We start from the raw sequence: 21,024 nt of genomic DNA on the forward strand, positions 1-21,024 counted from the left end.
TTTTTAACCTATTCTGGCCCAGAATAAGATTTTGGAATAGCTTTTTATGCCTTCCCTGTCATATCATTCAGAAAGCTGGATCACAGCTTTAAGTATGCTTAGAAAACAGTTCCTTATAACCATATCATGCTTGATAACTTATTTTGTTTGGAAAAGGAAAACAAGTAATTAATATTTTGTAAAGGACAAAACAAAGTGATCTGTATGTTCAATGTCATTACATGTTATTTATCGGGTTCGTATAATCGCTAGACAGCGCCGATATTTGTATAAACCTTGATGACTGATTAAGAATACCTTAATTCTTTCGGAAAATTTGAATTTATTCAATTGTTTTTGTTATATATCTAAATAGGATTTTGATCGTTTTTGGCGTCTTGTCTTTCTTCAGTAGCTCGTCAGGATATTTCTAACAAATCTGGACGAAACAGCTGTATGATACAGATGAATACAATATGTGGCTCCTGTGTATGTAATTGTTAACTTACGTTGAAACGTGTGTTTGTCTCTTGTACACGAATCCTTTCCACGGTTTTACGATTTTATGTTTAAATTGCATCTCTGATTTCGTTTATTGTCTTTTCTTTGCGTGTATTTTTCTATCAATATCGAATTAAAGGCAAAATTTTTGATTGGTTTAAAATCCTAATTCCGTTGTAAAATCCTTTCCGTTTTCGCATTACCTTCATAAAATGACAGGAAAACCTACGGCAAAGATTTGATTTGGAGGAAAATAGTAAAGAACATCTCTCTTATGACCTATAATCAATGCCATCAAACTATTCCATTTCAGATTTGACTCGGATATAGAAGGATGATTTAATAAAAAAATCCACAGGGCCCCCGTGTGTGACCTACATGTATATCCCGTCTTAATTCAGTACGAGATGTCAGTATTTCTGACAGGAGGCGTACAATACGTTTCCAATTTCTGTTTGTGTCAGTAATAGACTGTGAGACTGGTGTGAAAATCGGCACGCTTGCCTTTAGTATGGATGTAACAGTTGGACCTTTACAAAAAGCAAGAGTGGTCTTTTTTCTCTCTCTCCCTATCTCTTCTGTTCGTCGGTTCAGTTGGTACATCACGTTAAAAGTACAATATAATGTGGCAATGTACAAAGTGAGAGAAACCTAACAATTTTCCAGTAAAACAGTTTAATGATGAAATGGCTGTGACAGCTTGTAAAAGAAATACACACAGATGGCGCCTACCTTACTTGATTGGGCGATACGGAAAGGCAATACACAAATCCTGATATAGCTGTGGTTTAATGTATCTTTTAAAATGCCACATCATTTGATGTAAAGAAATAAATATCGTGAGACATGATGGCCATTTGAAGTCTGGGGCGTTATGAAATTCCAGATCTTGGTAACAGCATATAATATCACTCGTTTTGTTTAGAACATTGTTTATCTTGAATGTAATACACGTTCAACTTTATAATTCCTTTTGAAATAATTAGACTTTACAATCACTTTATTTTACTGCCGAACCCCATTATGACGCCATTTTTGTAACATATATATATTCATGATAGAACGTTTAGCTCTCCTCGAGTTTATCTTTCTGTTTATGTGGCAACACATTAGATAGGGCTCGTAATTCACATCTAAAGCAAACGATTTAAAATGGACATTGTAGATAATGTGACATACTTGCAATATAATGTGTGTTATTGGCACTCTGAAGTACATTTACTTGAACTAAATAAGTAATTTGTCAAAAAAGAAAAAATACCAAAGAGTTATTCATAGTCTCCATAACCAATTCTCCGACCTGGTGCGTTGTTTTTGTATAAAGGCAAATCTTATTCTTAGTTAAATATTAGCGGTCTGGAATAGGTAGCACTCTCCTTATTAAGTGAATTCTAATAACAAAGCAAGTAGTGAGTGGAAAAAATCGATGATAAAATATAGATAAAATGATAAGAAAAAAAAATCGAAAAAGAAAAACAACAAAATAACTTAATATCACAAAATGGAACCGACGTGTACAGCCGAACCTCGAAAAAATCAAAGTCAACATCACACACTGGAACAAGCGTATACTGCCGAAACTCGAAAAAAAAAAGAAACTTAATATCACACAACGGAACCACCATGCATACTACCGAGACTCGAGAAAATCAAACTTCACGTCACACAACGGAACCACCATGCATACTACCGAGACTCGAGAAAATCAAACTTCACGTCACACAGTGGGACCACCAGACATGGTAATGACCCTCGAGATAAAAATCAAACTTAATATCACACAACGGAACCACCATGCATACTACCGAGACTCGAGAAAATCAAACTTCACGTCACACAGTGGGACCACCAGACATGGTAATGACCCTCGAGATAAAAATCAAACTTAATATCACACAACGGAACCACCATGCATACTACCGAGACTCGAGAAAATCAAACTTCACGTCACACAGTGGGACCACCAGAGATGGTAATGACCCTCAAGATAAAAATCAAACTTGATATCATACAACGGAACCACCATGCATACTACCGAGACTCGAGAAAATCAAACTTCACGTCACACAGTGGGACCACCAGACATGGTAATGAACCTCGAGATAAAAATCAAACTTAATATCACACAACGGAACCACCATGCATACTACCGAGACTCGAGAAAATCAAACTTCACGTCACACAGTGGGACCACCAGAGATGGTAATGACCCTCGAGATAAAAATCAAACTTAATATCATACAATGTGACCACCAGACATGGTAATGACCCTCGAGATAAAAATCAAACTTAATATCACACAACGGGACCACCAGACATGGTAATGAACTTCGAGATAAAAATCAAACTTAATATCACACAATGGGACCACCAGAGATGGAAATGAACCTCGAGATAAAAATCAAACTTAATATCACACAACGGGACCACCAGACATGGTAATGAACTTCGAGATAAAAATCAAACTTAATATCACACAATGGGACCACCAGAGATGGAAATGAACCACAATGGGACCACCAGAGATGGTAATGACCCTCGAGATAAAAATCAAACTTAATATCACACAACGGGACCACCAGACATGGTAATGAACTTCGAGATAAAAATCAAACTTAATAACACACAATGGGACCACCATGCATACTACCGAGACTCGAGAAAATCAAACTTAACGTCACACAACGGGACCACCAGAGATGGTAATGAACCTCGAGATAAAAATCAAATTTAATATCACACAATGGGACCACCAGAGATGGTAATGGACCTCGAGATAAAAATCAAACTTAACGTCACACAACGGAACCACCAGAGATGGTGTTGAACCTCGAGATAAAAATCAAATTTAATGTCACACAACGGGACCACCAGACATGGTAATGAACCTCGAGATAAAAATCAAACTTAATATCACACAATGGGACCACCAGAGATGGTAATGACCCTCGAGATAAAAATCAAACTTAATATCACACAACGGGACCACCAGACATGGTAATGAACTTCGAGATAAAAATCAAACTTAATATCACACAATGGGACCACCAGAGATGGAAATGAACCTCGAGATAATAATCAATCTTAACGTCACACAACGGAACCACCAGAGATGGTGTTGAACCTCGAGATAAAAATCAAATTTAATGTCACACAACGGGACCACCAGACATGGTAATGAACCTCGAGATAAAAATCAAACTTAATATCACACAATGGGACCACCAGACATGGTAATGAACCTCGAGATAAAAATCAAACTTAACGTCACACAACGGAACCACCAAAGATGGTAATGAACCTCGAGATAAAAAATCAAACTTGATATCACACAACGGAACCACCAGATTATAAACTTATATCGACTTAGTGCTTCACACAAACAAATTGTCCTTTAGTAAAATATTCTTGGTTATCGACAAAAAAAATATGTATATATATTTATTTATATGTTTGTCACTGGCAATTAATAGCGTATGATAAAGATTCTACCACTAGTAATTGGTTTTCACTATGTTATATGTATGACAATTATAACAGTATGGTGAAGTGTTAAGCTGTATCATTTTTATCAAAGTAGGCATGGAAATATTCCCGACAGTATTCACAAACAGTTGGGCGGAAAACGTCAAATATATGCCGTACATTTCGCGACTGGTGCGTAATTCAATTGACATTGTAGTAACATGTGTTTAATTAAATTGGCAAATGAACTTAAACTGAATAATTCTTCATTTACATTTTTGATGTGGAAGATTTACGAAAAGTAATGCTTGTCACAGGTTGCTACTGATAGAATCCTTTCAGCACGCTAATGGTCTAGACAAAGTGAAAATGAGGTGAGCAAACTCAAGAGTAGTCATGGCAACAGTGTTGTGTAATCTACAAAATAATTTTGTTTGAAGTTCAAAATAAAACCATTCTAAGAGAAATATATCGCTGCCAGTAAATAGTCTTTTATGAAATTTAACGTACATGTAATTGATTGAGGAGTTCCTGTGTGTGATCTGAGATATGCCCGAAGACTACGCGTTAAAAATTGTTATTTTGTTGAGTCCCTTTATTTGGCGATATTTAATAAACTAGAAATAGATTGTCGCATGCTTCCATCACAAACTATAAATAGGAATGACAAACGATTTTGTACTTTAATCTTTACATGGAATATCCGCTGGGATTAATGTCGGAAACAAAGCGTTGGGTAATGTTGATATAGTTGGTATGATATCAATTCATTACAAAGGTTTGGTTGTCTGATGTAACTAATCTACCTTCCGTTTTCTCTTCTTTTCTTTTTTTTTCTTTTAGTTTGCAAATGCACGACATTACATCATGGTACAAAACAAACAATGAAAACACCGAAACGCTCATGATATTAAACATTTGTTCAAAAAGAAATGTTTGGGTATCTTATAGTCAAATTTTTACAATATTAATTAAACTGTTTAGTGTTTCAGTGCAGCGGATTTTGGTTTAAACTATCTCATAACTAGCAACACTCTACTTACGTTTTCATATCGATCCCGCCAAGTTGGTATCTCTTTGATAAGAAAAAATCGCAGACACCAGTGTAAAGGGAGACAACACCCGGTAGAGAGATTGTCATATAGTTCTAGTATTACTCTTACCGTTGATGATATTATATATCTACCTTTGCACAACCTATGAAGGTCAGTAAAAATTATGTTATTTTCAATAACAGACATTGATGATATGGCTTAGGATTATTAAACAATTTGAAATTCGTACGAGAACAGAAAAAAGGAACGACGTATTTTGGTACGTCGTTGTTGTATCGGTTACCAAGGACAACAGCAGGAAATTACACGAGAAAAATAACTGCTTCTGTCCCTGTATAAGTGCATAAGATTATTTCATGTGGGTTGGTTGTCATATCCTTTCTTACATTCATTTGTGTGTAACATACACTGGTAAGACATTTTGAAACATACAAGACAATGTACAATTTATATGGTTTCACTCCAATCAAAGTAAAAAGAAAAACACATGCCTGCTTAAATCTTCAATCTTTATTGATTATTTTTTGTTTCTTAAGCTAGAATATTTATACCGAATGATACAATATACATTTTTGTTCATGTGACGTAAAACAAACATTACAACATAATTTATCTCCGACAAACATAAACCTACTCACAGTAGGATTAGAAATAGAGAAAAAAAATATATAATTTATCTCCGACAAACATAAACCTACTCACAGGAGGATGAGAAATAGAGAAAAAATGTATAATTTATCTCCGACAAACATAAACCTACTCACAGGAGGATGAGAAATAGAGAAAAAAATGTATAATTCATCTCCGGCAAACATAAACCTACTCACAGGAGGATGAGAAATAGAGAAAAAAAATGTATAATTTATCTCCGACACACATAGATATAATCACAAGATGAGAAATAGAGAAAAAATGTATAATTTATCTCCGACAAACATAAACCTACTCACAGGAGGATGAGAAATGGAGAAAAATGTATAATTCATCTCCGACAAACATAAACCTACTCACAGGAGGATGAAAAATGGAGAAAAATGTATAATTTATCTCCGACAAACATAAACCTACTCACAGGAGGATGAGAAATGGAGAAAAATGTATAATTCATCTCCGACAAACATAAACCTACTCACAGGAGGATGAGAAATGGAGAAAAATGTATAATTTATCTCCGGCAAACATAAACCTACTCACAGGAGGATGAGAAATAGAGAAAAAAATGTATAATATATCTCCGACAAACATAGATATAATCACAAGATGAGAAATAGAGAAAAAAATGTATAATTGATCTCCGGCAAACATAAATATACTCACAGGAGGATGAGAAATGGAGAAAAATGTATAATTTATCTCCGGCAAACATAAACCTACTCACAGGAGGATGAGAAATGGAGAAAAATGTATAATTTATCTCCGACAAACATAAACCTACTCACAGGAGGATGAGAAATGGAGAAAAATGTATAATTTATCTCCGGCAAACATAAACCTACTCACAGGAGGATGAGAAATAGAGAAAAAAATGTATAATATATCTCCGACAAACATAGATATAATCACAAGATGAGAAATAGAGAAAAAAATGTATAATTGATCTCCGGCAAACATAAATATACTCACAGGAGGATGAGAAATGGAGAAAAATGTATAATTCATCTCCGACAAACATAAACCTACTCACAGGAGGATGAGAAATGGAGAAAAATGTATAATTTATCTCCGGCAAACATAAACCTACTCACAGGAGGATGAGAAATGGAGAAAAATGTATAATTTATCTCCGGCAAACATAAACCTACTCACAGGAGGATGAGAAATAGAGAAAAAAATGTATAATATATCTCCGACAAACATAGATATAATCACAAGATGAGAAATAGAGAAAAAAATGTATAATTGATCTCCGACAAACATAAACCTACTCACAGGAGGATGAGAAATGGAGAAAAATGTATAATTCATCTCCGACAAACATAAACCTACTCACAGGAGGATGAGAAATAGAGAAAAAAATGTATAATTTATCTCCGGCAAACATAAACCTACTCACAGGAGGATGAGAAATAGAGAAAAAAATGTATAATATATCTCCGACAAACATAAATATACTCACAGGAGGATGGGAAATAGAGAAAAAAATGTATAATTGATCTCCGACAAACATAAACCTACTCACAGGAGGATGGGAAATAGAGAAAAAAATGTATAATTCATCTCCGGCAAACATAAATATACTCACAGGAGGATGAGAAATGGAGAAAAAAATGTATAATATATCTCCGACAAACATAGATATAATCACAAGATGAGAAATAGAGAAAAAAATGTATAATTGATCTCCGACAAACATAAACCTACTCACAGGAGGATGAGAAATGGAGAAAAATGTATAATTTATCTCCGACAAACATAAGTATACCCATCGGAGAAAGAGAAACGGAGAAAAAAATGTATAATTTACCTCCGACAAACATAGCTATATACTCACAGGATGAGAAATGTAGACAAATGAAGACGGAGATAATGACAGGAATTCTATCTCGGTGAATTGACCCTTCCCCCTCCTCAATACCTCCTAAACCACGCCCTCTATGATGAGAACCAACACTATGTGGATGTGACGTTTAGCTATTATCTGATTTTACGAAACTAACTTCCGTCATTGCTACACTTACCGGAAGCAATCGTTTCGAGAAAACTATTAAATAAGACGATGGAAACAGTGTTTCTTACTGTTCAGAAACATATACATTTATTGTTCAGAAATAGACAAAGGGAATATAGATACAGTGCAAGCTATGTGTACTTTACTGATCATCACAGAACAAGAATACGACATTCAAACAGTATATAATCCTGTATTTTATGATTTTGTGGCTAACTTTCATGACTTTATGACTATAATTGCCTAATTGTGTGAGCAGAGTACACTTGTATGTTTCAATGAGAGTGCCAACATGCAGTATTATTAAATTGTTTCCGACAAAAGTGGGCTGTTACAATACAAATAACAGCACCCAAACCTTAAAAGACATCTATTGATCACAATAACATAATGCTAACCTTGTATAGACTTTGACTCTCATCAAATTACTCTTCACACTGAAGGGATAATATTCATACCGGTTGCTATTTATAAAACACTTTTCTATATTTAGAAATAGAATATTGATGTCTTCAATTAATATGATCTTTAGTACACAGCTGGACGAAGCATTACAGATGCGATAGGAGCGGCTTAATGCTCCAAACCGATAATGTGCAAATGTACAACGATGTTGTTAAGAACGACCAGCGAAGGCCCAATAGTGCTGAATATTGACAACGACAGTACTGGATGGTGACAACGACAAACCAGTAACCAGTAGGGTTATAAGTACAGGATGATGACAAAGACAATCCAGTAACCAGTAAGGTTATCAGTACAGGATGATGACAAAGACATACCAGTAACCAGTAGGGTTATTAGTACTTGTTGATGGCAACAACATACCAGTAACCAGTAGGATTATTAGGACTAGGTGATGACAACGACATACCATTAACCAGTAGGGTTATTAGGACTAGGTGATGGCAACGACATATCAGTAACCAGTAGGGTTATTAGGACTAGGTGATGGCAACGACATACCATTAACCAGTAGGGTTATTAAGACTAGGTGATGGCAACGACATATCAGTAACCAGTAGGGTTATTAGGACTAGGTGATGGCAACGACAGATCAGTAACCAGTAGGGTTATTAGTACTGGGTGATGGCAACAACATACCAGTAACCAGTAGGGTTATCAGGACTAGGTGATGAAAAGACATACCAGTAACCAGTAGGGTTATTAGTACTGAGTGATGGCAACGACAGACCAGTAACCAGTAGGGTTATTAGGACTAGATGATGACAACGACATACCAGTAATCAGTAGGGTTATTAGTACTGGGTGATGGCAACGACATACCAGTAACCAGTAGGGTTATTAGGATTAGGTGATGGCAACGACATATCAGTAACCAGTAGGGTTATTAGGACTAGGTGATGGCAACGACAGACCAGTAACCAGAAGGGTTATTAGGACTAGATGATGACAACGACATATCAGTAACCAGTAGGGTTATTAGGACTAGATGATGACAACGACATATCAGTAACCAGTAGGGTTATTAGGACTAGGTGATGGCAACGACATACCATTAACCAGTAGGGTTATTAAGACTAGGTGATGGCAACGACAGATCAGTAACCAGTAGGGTTATTAGTACTGGGTGATGACAACGACATACCAGTAATCAGTAGGGTTATTAGTACTGGGTGATGGCAACGACATACCAGTAACCAGTAGGGTTATTAGGACTAGGTGATGGCAACGACATATCAGTAACCAGTAGGGTTATTAGGACTAGGTGATGGCAACGACATATCAGTAACCAGTAGGGTTATTAGGACTAGGTGATGACAACATAAACCAGTAAACGATAGGATTATTACTTATGTAGTACAGGGTGGTTACAACGATAGACCAGTAAACATTAGGTTTATTACATATGTGGTACAGGGTGTTGACTACAGATCAGTAACCAGTGGGGTTATTAGGACTGGTAGATGACAACGACAGACCAGAAAGCAGAAGGGTTATTACATATGTAATACAAGGTGATGACACCGACAGAACAGTAAACAGTAGGGTTGTTGCATATGTAGTACAGGGTGATGACAACGACAGAACAGTAAACAGTAGGGTTATTACATTTGTAGTGCAGGATGACGACGACAGAACAGTAAACCAGTAGGGTTATTGTATATGTATTACAAGGTGGTTACAACGGCAGACAGTAAACAGTAGGGTTATTACATATGTAGCTCAGGGTGGTTACAACGGCAGACCTGTAAACAGGAGGGTTACTACATATATAGTGCATGGTGATTCAACGGCAGACACTTACTAGTAGGGTTATTACATTTGTATTACAAGGTGATGACAACGACAGAACAGTAAACAGTAGGGTTATTGCAGATGTAGTACAGGGTGATGACAACGACAGAACAATAAACAGTAGGGTTATTACATATTTGGTACAGGGTGATTACGACGACAGAACAGTAAACAGTTGGGTTATTGCATATGTAGTGCAGAGTGGTTACAACGGCAGACAGTAACAGTTGGGTTAATAAATATGTAGTACAGGGTGGTGACAACAAACAGTAAACAGTAGGGTTATTACATATGTAGTACAGGGTGATGACAACGACAGAACAGTAAACAGTAGGGTTATTGCATATGTAGTACAGGGTGGTTACACCGGCAGACAGTAACCAGTAGGGTTATGACATATGTAGCATAGGGTGATGTCAACGACAGAACAGTAAACAGTAGGGTTATTGCATATGTAATACAAGGTGATGACAACGGCAGACAGTAAGCAGTAGGGTTATTACATATGAAGTACAGGGTAGTGACAACAAACAGTAAACAGTAGGGTTATTACATATGTAGTGCAGGGTGATGACGACGACAAAACAGTAACCAGTTGAGTTATTACATATGTAGTACAGGGTTTTGATAACGATAGACCAGTAAACAGTAGGGTTATTACATATGTGGTACAGGGTGGTGACAACAGATCAGTAACCAGTAGGGTTATTAGGACTGGTAGATGACAACGACAGACCAGAAACCAGAAGGGTTATTACATATGTAGCTCAGGGTGGTTACAACGGCAGACCAGTAAACAGTAGGGTTTTTACATATATAGTGCATGGTGGTTACAACGGCAGACACTAACCAGTAGGGTTATTACATATGTAATACAAGGTGATGACAACGACAGAACAGTAAACAGTAGGGTTATTGCAGATGTAGTACAGGGTGATGACAACGACAGAACAGTAAATAGTAGGGTTATTACATATTTGGTAAAGGGTGATTACGACGACAGACAGTAACAGTTGGGTTATTAAATATGTAGTACAGGGTGGTGACAACAAACAGTAAACAGTAGGGTTATTACATATGTAGTACAGGGTGATGAAAACGACAGAACAGTAACCAGTTGGGTTATTACATATGTAGTACAGGGTGGTGACAACAAACAGTAAACAATAGGGTTATTATATATTTGGTACAAGGTGATGACGACGGTAAACCAGTAAACAGTAGAGTTATTATATATTTGGTACAGGGTGATGACGACGACAGACCAGTAACAAGTTGGGTTATTACATATGTGGTACAGGGTGATGACGACGATAGACTAGTTTAGCCTTGGTACTGGTACTGAGAAAGGAAAATATGTCCGATATTTGCTGTCGTTCTCTTCATCTCCATAATCGTGTTGCTGTGAAGTGCAATATTATTTTTATACGTGGTTCTTATCTCGTCATGTTGGCTTTCGCCGATCAAGACAGCCATGACGTCACTTATACGTCCGCGTGCGAGTCAGATATATCGATTTACCTCTGTTTGACCCTGATGGTCATATTATGGTATAATTGCCTCGTGTAGCTATTTATAACTGGCATCTGCTATACATAGCAACTGCTGTTCAAAAATACAAACGCTATCACAGCGAAAAGAGGAGGGGGCACATGGCACATTATTTCCTTTTTGTGATGTTGAAGTAGATCTCAATTTTAAAGCGGCTACCAGATGATACAGAAATACAGTTTAAGTAGCTGAAACGAAGGATATAGACTTCATTTTGCACAATAGAGTATATTCCAAGTGTGTCAGTGTGTACAGGATGGTATGACTGGATGATATAATTCGTTTGTACAAGAAAGTTGGGACTCATATAGTCCTCTTATATCTTATACCCGTCCCTTACATAAAAATCAGAAAACTGCAGAGTCGCACAAAATTGGATATGATAATAGGTTAATATAGTATTTCAAATTTAACACTGAAGACTGATGTTTTATTGCGATAAGACCGAACAAACTGTTAGCCTATATCAATCAAAAAGGTAAAAAAAAAAAAAACGGCCCGTTAAAATTAGGAAATATATTCCAGCTTGCTATTTCAGGATATTCCGTATGCGTTGACCTACATTGAAATTATGTCAGTTTTAAACAATACTGGTGTAAAGCCACCCTCATATTGAAATAGTGTTAGACAAATTAGATTGAGAAATTCTAGAATCTAATTCTGTAGATGTTTGGGGAAAAAACAAGACGAGTTCATCCAGCTTCTTAATCAGATCTAGCAATTGCATTGCATGATTATATATATATATATAGTGGATAAGTAAAAAAGACAAAGCAAAAAGCCTTGTGATCTTGTATCGCGCACCTGTCGTTTTCTCAACAAAATACTCTGCTGAAAAATCATATTTATACTCATGTTATGTTTTCCTAAATTTTCCTTCGTTCGAACATATTAAAAGTTCAATATCAAAACCTTGTTCATGATAGGTGTTCAGAGGTCAGAGGTTACGATCCTAGTGACGTTGGAATTAAGTCAATATTTTCTATAAAATTGACAGTCTGTCGATCTAGCATGGTACTATCTTAATATCATGAAAACGGCACTCTTGTTTACTCTTGTCGAGACGAATTAACAGCGTGATACATTTGACTCCAATGGCGTTGAAATGATTCGCTCTCATCAAATCGCTTATGAGAGCTTTCTATCAAATATCATTACCCTGGGTACACTACGTACATGTATATCTGTATATCGAAGGTGACGTCTTCGGATTTTATCCATAGGACTTGGGGGATTACTCAAAGAATTTCACTGTAACTTATTCCATATGTGTTGATTCCAGCATAGTATTGGCTGTATATCATACCATGGCGGATTTGGTGATTCGGAAGTTTAAATTACTTTAACTTAATTGCGCTTTCTTCTTGTCTGCTGTTAGCATAGTATATAGATAATAGGCCTACTGTTTACTGCATGAAGTACCAGAAATGATATTTGTTACCAATTATTGTAAACAAAATCCGAGAGAACTTGGTGATTATGTGACTGTACGGTACGGATATCACAACCACTCATCAGGTATGAGTTTTACTCTAAAATCTGATACAGATGTAACTTTTGTTGAAACATTTATTTATCAAATTTAGGTGTATGCAAATCCTTTTTAAAAATATATAAACGCTGTTATAGATTAACACTTTGCAATAAATTCTAAATTTTTACTTTTTTTTCCCCAACCTCACAAACAGATCCACATTGTAGGATTAGCAAAATTGACCTGCTTCAGGGTGATTAACTCACCCGATCTCGTCAGGTCAACCTGAAGGTGGCAATATTATTACCTGCTTAAATCACGAAAAATACTATAATCACATGATATTTCTTCATATTTGAGTGGTTTTATTTTAAAATTAGCAATCATTTTTTTAATCTACTAGAGTCAAACAGACATAACGTAGAACATCATCAAAATATACAGACGTAAGAACTGAGAGTAGATCTGATTAAGTCTTTTTTCCTTGGTGATACTTTAACGTACTTTTCCTAAGTTCTTAAAAAGAGTAATGGAAGTCTATATTTAACCATATACTATCTTATTTCTTAATGAAATATTACGTTACAAAGTCCTCATTTTAAATGATGCCAATTCGTAGTGTTAATTGATGCCTACCTTTAAATAAAAGACTTCTGCAAATTAATTACGCTGATATATTGTCACTCTGTTTAACACAAGTTTCATTGATAAAACAAAAAAAAATTATCATCATATCTAGATTTACATTATTGCATGCATGCTGGTGATTTTTTGTTTGGCGTAATGTTTAAGAGCAATATCTATGCTAAATTTAATGAAATGCTTAAGCGCCACCTCCTGAATATCCTGTATAATCCTACTGATATTCACAATAACCAGGAATATCAAATATTTTAATACCAATACATACGGGATCTTTTTTCTTGTGGTTGTATAAGGGGAAGCAACCTCTATTCCGATAAATCAAACTCCGCGCGGTTCATTTAAGTTCTCTCCAACGGATCGTCCGACAGGTGGCGCGCCTTTATTGGCAACAGGTGCAGCACGTGCAGATTGATACAGCAAGTATATACAGGGATTGTTTCTGATTTTAGTAATTCTATATTAGGAAATTCTGTACCAGATCACTCCATGTGTTAACTAGCCATTAAGAAGGACCATCAGCCTTGTCGTAATATGCAATATGTAATTTGATTATTGAATGAAGAATAAAACGACGTTACTCGTTCGTCCTTAGACAGGTGCGTTGTGAACAGCCAATAAGTGCTTGTGTTGTTGCAACCTGGTGGTGGGTTATTGGCGAAAGGAACTGAATTCAGTTGTTGTCCTGAACTAGGTCACAACTACTTTCGGGACTCAAGAAACACACAATACATTGTGATAATGTAATTTACAATGTAATAACGCTATACTAAAATATCTTGAATCTTATTTATCATTAATAGAATAAGTGGATTTAACAAAATACTTGCTATAATACACGATAAATCGATAATACTGACATTCAAAAAATTTTATTTCGACCTTGAATTATATAGTTTCGTCTTTGATTCCATATCACTTTTATTACAAATAAACGTATTAAGAAAAAATTCATCAATAAACACAACAGCCATCTTATATTTTAATATCTAATACACATGTAAATGGATTCTTGAAAAAAGTAACTTGAATGTTTATCTTATGAATACATTAGATTTATTTAAACATTACCCATTTATTACTATTTCGTAAAATCCTCCATTATATTGGCTGTGAAAAACGCTGGAGCCGAAAATACTTTGATATATGTATATAGACGATAAAATTATCTTATGTTGCAGCTTTTAATGGTAAACCTAGATCCTATCTGCTAGACATGGACTGGCAGATTCCAACGATGCAGAAAGTGAAAGTAATATTCTGTAGAAAATATGGTGGACATATTTTACCACAGGTTGTACATTAGGGGTCAAACCTATTTATTTCTCAAAATGGGCTGTAACAGACATTTTTGTTTATTGTTTGTATCACTTAAACGTATTGAAAGAAATTCTCTAGTACTTGTACTTGTTTAAATGGCCTATGGAAATTTATAATGTTTTATATGCAATAACATACAAAGAACTCAAATGGTTTGCAAATATCAATAATAAATCATGAAACCCTATCATACGTGCTTATTTGAACCCCAAATTAATCAGAATTTGTTGGCCGTGGAGCTCAAAAGTTACCCGAGTACATTGTATAGTGAGCTTTGTACTCTTGAGCTACACCGTCTTGCTTAATTCGCATGGTGCAATATTTTCCCATTTAAATAACTTAGCATGGGGTTATTGGTTGGTGTTTATAACCATGTTATCGATTTATTATTTTTTCTTGTCGTCATTGTTAGCCTGACGACGAACTAATCTCACTTACTTGTTCTCTACCTTGGACTCAAGGTAAAACAGTTTGTGACAAGGTAATGTTTGCACGCACGCAGAATACAGTGTCTATTAACATATACTTAACCGACTTCACATACCAGGAAGTGATCAAATGCTGTTTCTTTTGAAATGCACTATATTACGTAGGTTTCTTCAAATAAACTTCAGAGTTTTTATGTTGACTGTATTCAAGTGCCTGACACACACATACAAATTTTCACACCTTGTATCCTGGTACACCTTTCTATGCTACATAAAGATGTGAAATTTCATATCTTTATTTATTATGTAAAAGTGTACCACAGTACCGAAAAGAAAAACAAATAGGAAAAGTTCTATTTTTTATCAAGCCATCGAATCAGTATGTACACAAAATGAATAAGATCCCTGTGAATCTTAAATGATGTCTTTTTCTTCATTATCGGTCCTGGTTATATACCTGACTTCATAATGCGAAAAAGAAAGTCCTGTGGGTTTTTTTTTTTTTTTTTTTAATAAAGGAATGATATTTTCCCCCAATAAACATGTCAAAGTAATACCGATGGAGATGTTGTAACACGTGTACACATATCTATATAATGACAATTAATTCGCAGTTTCCAAAACTGTTGAACATTTTACAACGCGATCACCAGTATAACATATGTGTATTTCAATCACCATTTTGTCTGTTGGCGTTATTTTTCTGTTGTTGATTCACTACGTCATGTGATTAACTTTACTGAGAGAAGAACATTAATTACAAATATAATCTAAATCTATGCAGAAGGGGAACATTGTAGTCAAAAACACTCTTATAGCTGTAAAGTCGTTAACACAGGTGAGTTAGATATGTTTAAAGCGCTAATTTGACATTCGGGAAGCTCCTGTGACAAAACTGTCATTGTTGTAAACAACAAGGTAACTAACACCAGATTTTCGATATTAAATGTCCCTCTGGCGACGTGAAGGCTATCAACTGAATAGTCTTAAAATACATCAAGGTTATGTACGAACCTGAATGTAGGACGACTGCTAAAACGTAAACAAGTCTTAGATAAATTTACTTTTCGTTTAAATGTAAAGGCCATTCGACTATTCGTTTCGATTTCTGGACGAATTTCAAACCAATAATCACGACGATCATATAATTAGTGTGATTTCTACCTTGGCTTGTTAAACAAAGGTATTCAAACGTAAGGCATTATTATGGTTGGTTTGTGATATGTTCTACAATGTTTTGTCTAATAGATACATTGTACAGAGGGACGGTTCTCAATGACTTTCACTTCAAACTTTCAGTATTATTTTTAACTGCATTCGGGTGATGTTTTGTAACGACAAAATTTCAAGATTTCAAGAGATTCCACGAGAAAAATTCACATGACGGAAAACAGCCAAATAAAGTCCTTATCTGTAATTTTCTGATTCATCTGATATAGCATTAAAACATTCAAATCTGCATTGAAAGGAAGGTTTTTTAAAATGACGCAAACTCGAACTGTTTTTGACCCCATCCATCATCCCCTGGGGTGAGCCAGGATCAATATGGACATACCATCAAGCTGTCATCCTTCGTTCCTAATTCTAAACAGGTTTGAAATATTTCTAATGAAAATCAAACAAATTGTGCTAAAACATCTACTGCTCTTATATGAACTACAATAAATTTTACTCCTTACCCATGGGGATATGCGAGACCCTGGGGTCATGAAAGTTTTGTAAAGCACATTAAGGCGTTTCCATCCATGAAGAGCATTGGATTCTACCATATTTGGATGTTGAGAAGAACTGTTTCGTAATTGAGTCAATTTGACCCCATTTTGGCCCCCCTCCTTGAGGCCCCTGAGGCGTGGGGACCGTATAATTGTTTTGGTCTATCTTAGCTTCCTTAACATTTTATTTCAATCAATTCGGGTTTTTTGAGAAGTCGAAAATGTTAAAAGTTTACGTATACACGACGTAAGGCACCGGACAAAAGGCGATCGCAATAGGTCACCATGAGACTTTGTCTCAAGTGAGTTAAAACGAGATAATCAAACCAGCACCATGTGCATTTCAATATATTATATAAAGAAGTGAATTGTATGTTTGTTTACTCTGACCACATACATGTCCTTCATTTTATCTTTAACAACACGAAACTATCCAATGAATATCAAATAGATTATATATCTAAAATATAGCGACCACACAAATCGCAATCTATAGATAATATCAATGATCATGTTATCAAAAATGTAAGTAGTGATATGAATATATAGGACACTGATTACGATGATACCTTTTCATTCAATCTAATCAACATGGTCCTATTTTTAGAAATCGAGTGGACATAACCTAACATACATGTAAACAGAAGTAGGTACATACATTCACCCCTGTATCAACGCCATGAAGTGCTTGTCATTGCTAATGATATATCGTGCAAATAGAATCTGATACCAGTGTATTATTTGTACTTTCAGGTATAGATATATATATATATATATAAACAACACGATGCGAACACATGGGTGTTTGCTTTGGTTTATCAAATAACCCAAGTAACATGATTGTACTCAGCGTCCTCCCTTCATACAGCATTTACAAAAAAAAAAAAAAATCATGTATGATCAGCTGTGTCATACTGATACAGAACGCATGTAGTTGGCCAATGTATAGTTCTAAAGTATATATGTTTGAAAAATATCACTAAAGAAAGTCTATTTGGCGTTTTATTTCTATTATCTAATGTAAAACAACAAGAAAATACATTGTACAAGGATGTGAACATCCGAATTCAGTTCAATAACACTAAGGCAAAAGACGAGGAAGAAATAGATGGAGACAACAGAAAAAAGCGCAAAGAAAATAAGATAGGGTTATCCGGAAAAGTAAGCACCTTCTCCTTCATCGATATTTCCTGCTATGTAAATATTGGTCAATCTAAGTAAGTCATGTCTTGTTCTCAAATGAGGTTAAAGTAAAAAAAACACCAGAACAACTCCGCAAATCAACCAACGTCAAACATGTTTCACTTCATATCACACAGAGAAATAGAATATTTCTCAATGAGATCACTTTAACGACCGTAAAATTTCTCCATGGTTTTTATACATCTGTATCTTTTGAAACGAAGTGTTATGAGTTTGTCAGTTGACATTTCACGAAAACAAATCGAATCAATTACACCATGTCAACCCTATACATATATGTGTAGGATGGGGATGCAGGGTTACTGCTATACAGAAAAGGAAAATTAAAAATAGGAGAATTGAACTCATCACCTTTATCATAAAACGTGACGGAAACCTTTCCATATTGATTTCATTGTAGGAAGAGATTGAGATAAACAACGATGAAGAAAGTCTGCCGTGTCCTTGATTTCCTATTCAGGTGAATATATGACATGGACACTGACAGTAGAGTTTTGATGAATTCAGTTGATTGTTTTGACATGTTGCTATTTTCTTGTTGTTGTTTTTACCGGGCAGCAAATTGTTCTGTACATTATATTATAAAGATACTCATAAACACTGCGAAATATTTGGCATATTGTGTAAAAACAGACAGCAAAATGATTTGTACATTTTAAATTATGTTACTAGTCAAAACGAAGACCCCAAGCTATTTATTATGAGTTGTACTAATTGTCAATTGTTCTATGTGCTTTCAGGGTATTATAAAGAAAATAAAAGTATCATCAAAATTGCGACATATTTGGCATATTTTGTAAAAACGAATTATATTGTGGGATAAAAAAGAGCGCTGCCTCAGAAAAAAGAGTTACTGAATGAATGACATGCTAACACCGCTATGCATGATGAGCATAGTTCTCAAAACGGAAAGAGTGCCATCTTCGGTCCAATATTGTTTCACATACATGTACATATTAAAAAGAATAGCCCTTTTAATGGAATGAAATTGATAATGAGACTGCTTTAAATCCAGGCTGTTCAGAAGAGGACTAAAGTCTTCCATCATGAAGTTCACGGGAAAAATGTATTTTTTGTAGGAAATTAAGACAAAGTATGCTTATTAGGACGAGCGTTTATTTGTTAGGATCAGTGTCAAGTATGTGATATCACTTTGATAAATCTAGATCCACTTACAGAAGCTGGAGACGCTTACCCTTCAGGAAGACCTGTAAAATTAATTCGGCCTCTCAATCATAAAAGAACTAGCACTTGAAATTCAAAATGAAATCAAAACGCATGTCTGTATACCTTCATCCTGGTGTTGTTCGTCACTGATTAAGACGAAAATATGTTATTGTGCCTGCAATCCAATAACTCGATCATGTCCTGCCCTGTCCCCAATATCACGATTTCTTGTGTAAGATGTCTTACAATCACAACACATTGTTGCGAGAGATGCAGGTTAATGAAGATAATGGGAAAGTTCTATGGTTGTCATAATAATTCTATTGAGAAACATACTATTCGGTATGGAACGGGATGTGTTTGATACTCTTTTGTATGCTTTACTTGGCGGTTATCGTGGACGAAGCAGAAGACGCATATGAGTCCGGAGCACTTGGTCTTATTCTTCTTGTTACTTTTCATGAATTACCACGTTAATCGTTCTTTCGTTCTAAATTTGCCAGAGCTGCGTCGAACACGTTTTTGAATTAAGATTATGTTAACAAGTAGGTATTTTGTTAGTAATTTTTCGTGCTTTGTTTTAATATCTACCCGTGCATTTTTCACGGAAGCGAGACAATCCTGGCCTTTTGTCGACGATGGGATTTGGGTTAATTTATAGTTTTGCCTTTAGATCCGTTGACTGTTGAGTTGATCGCAATTTGATGATATAAAGTGTGTAGTACAAGAAATATAATACACTTTTAACATACTGTCTATATAAATATTAATTAATATACCCAACGAACTTATAATTTATACTATTTTTGGGTGTTGCTTAGTACGAATACAATGATAGGTCTATTTCTTCACCTGATCCCCGGCTTACTTAACAAATAGAATACCTATATCATTTGCACTTTATTACTTCAATAAAAAAAGTCCATTTAAACTTGAAAGGTCTTTCTGTCTATGTGCATTTGAATGATTTAAGTACCGAAAACAAACTTTTGAATCACGTAAAGCCTGCACATGAATATCACTTTGACATGGCAGGGACAATAATAACGGGTATGTGAGCTTATAACAGAAATTTGTAGCTCATATAAGGCTATGATTTGATTAGTTAAAACTAAAAATAATGATTATTGAAACAAATGGTAAATACAGATGTAAAAAATATTCATATTATCATTGAAATTTCTGATTTTTTATATCACTGATCAACTTAGTTAAATACAGAACATATGAAGTATAAATTTGTTTTGTAAAATAGCATTCAATTAAGCTATGAATACAGGTTGAACATTTTAAAAATATAATTCAATGGCTATTGATAGCGTTCTATCAGTCGTATTAGGTTCAATTAGTATGTATGAACACTGTCTGTTAGCGAGGGCAGTGAGACTCATAAGATGCACACTTAGGTGTTATTATATGCTCAAATGTTATCATGATATGTGATAACATTTGATGTACGTAGCATATTGACAACGAGAGAGAAGAAAAAAAAACAAACGCTGGTTGATGCCGATATTTGACAATCAATGAAGGTACTGGTGTTTCGATTAGCTCGAACTAAGAATGTGAAAAAGTAATGATAGAATAATGTGTTTTCAAC

Source organism: Ylistrum balloti, unplaced genomic scaffold, assembly GCF_031769215.1.
Source record: "Ylistrum balloti isolate Yb309-2 unplaced genomic scaffold, AGI_CSIRO_Ybal_v1 Utg371310, whole genome shotgun sequence".
Taxonomy (NCBI): domain Eukaryota; kingdom Metazoa; phylum Mollusca; class Bivalvia; order Pectinida; family Pectinidae; genus Ylistrum; species Ylistrum balloti.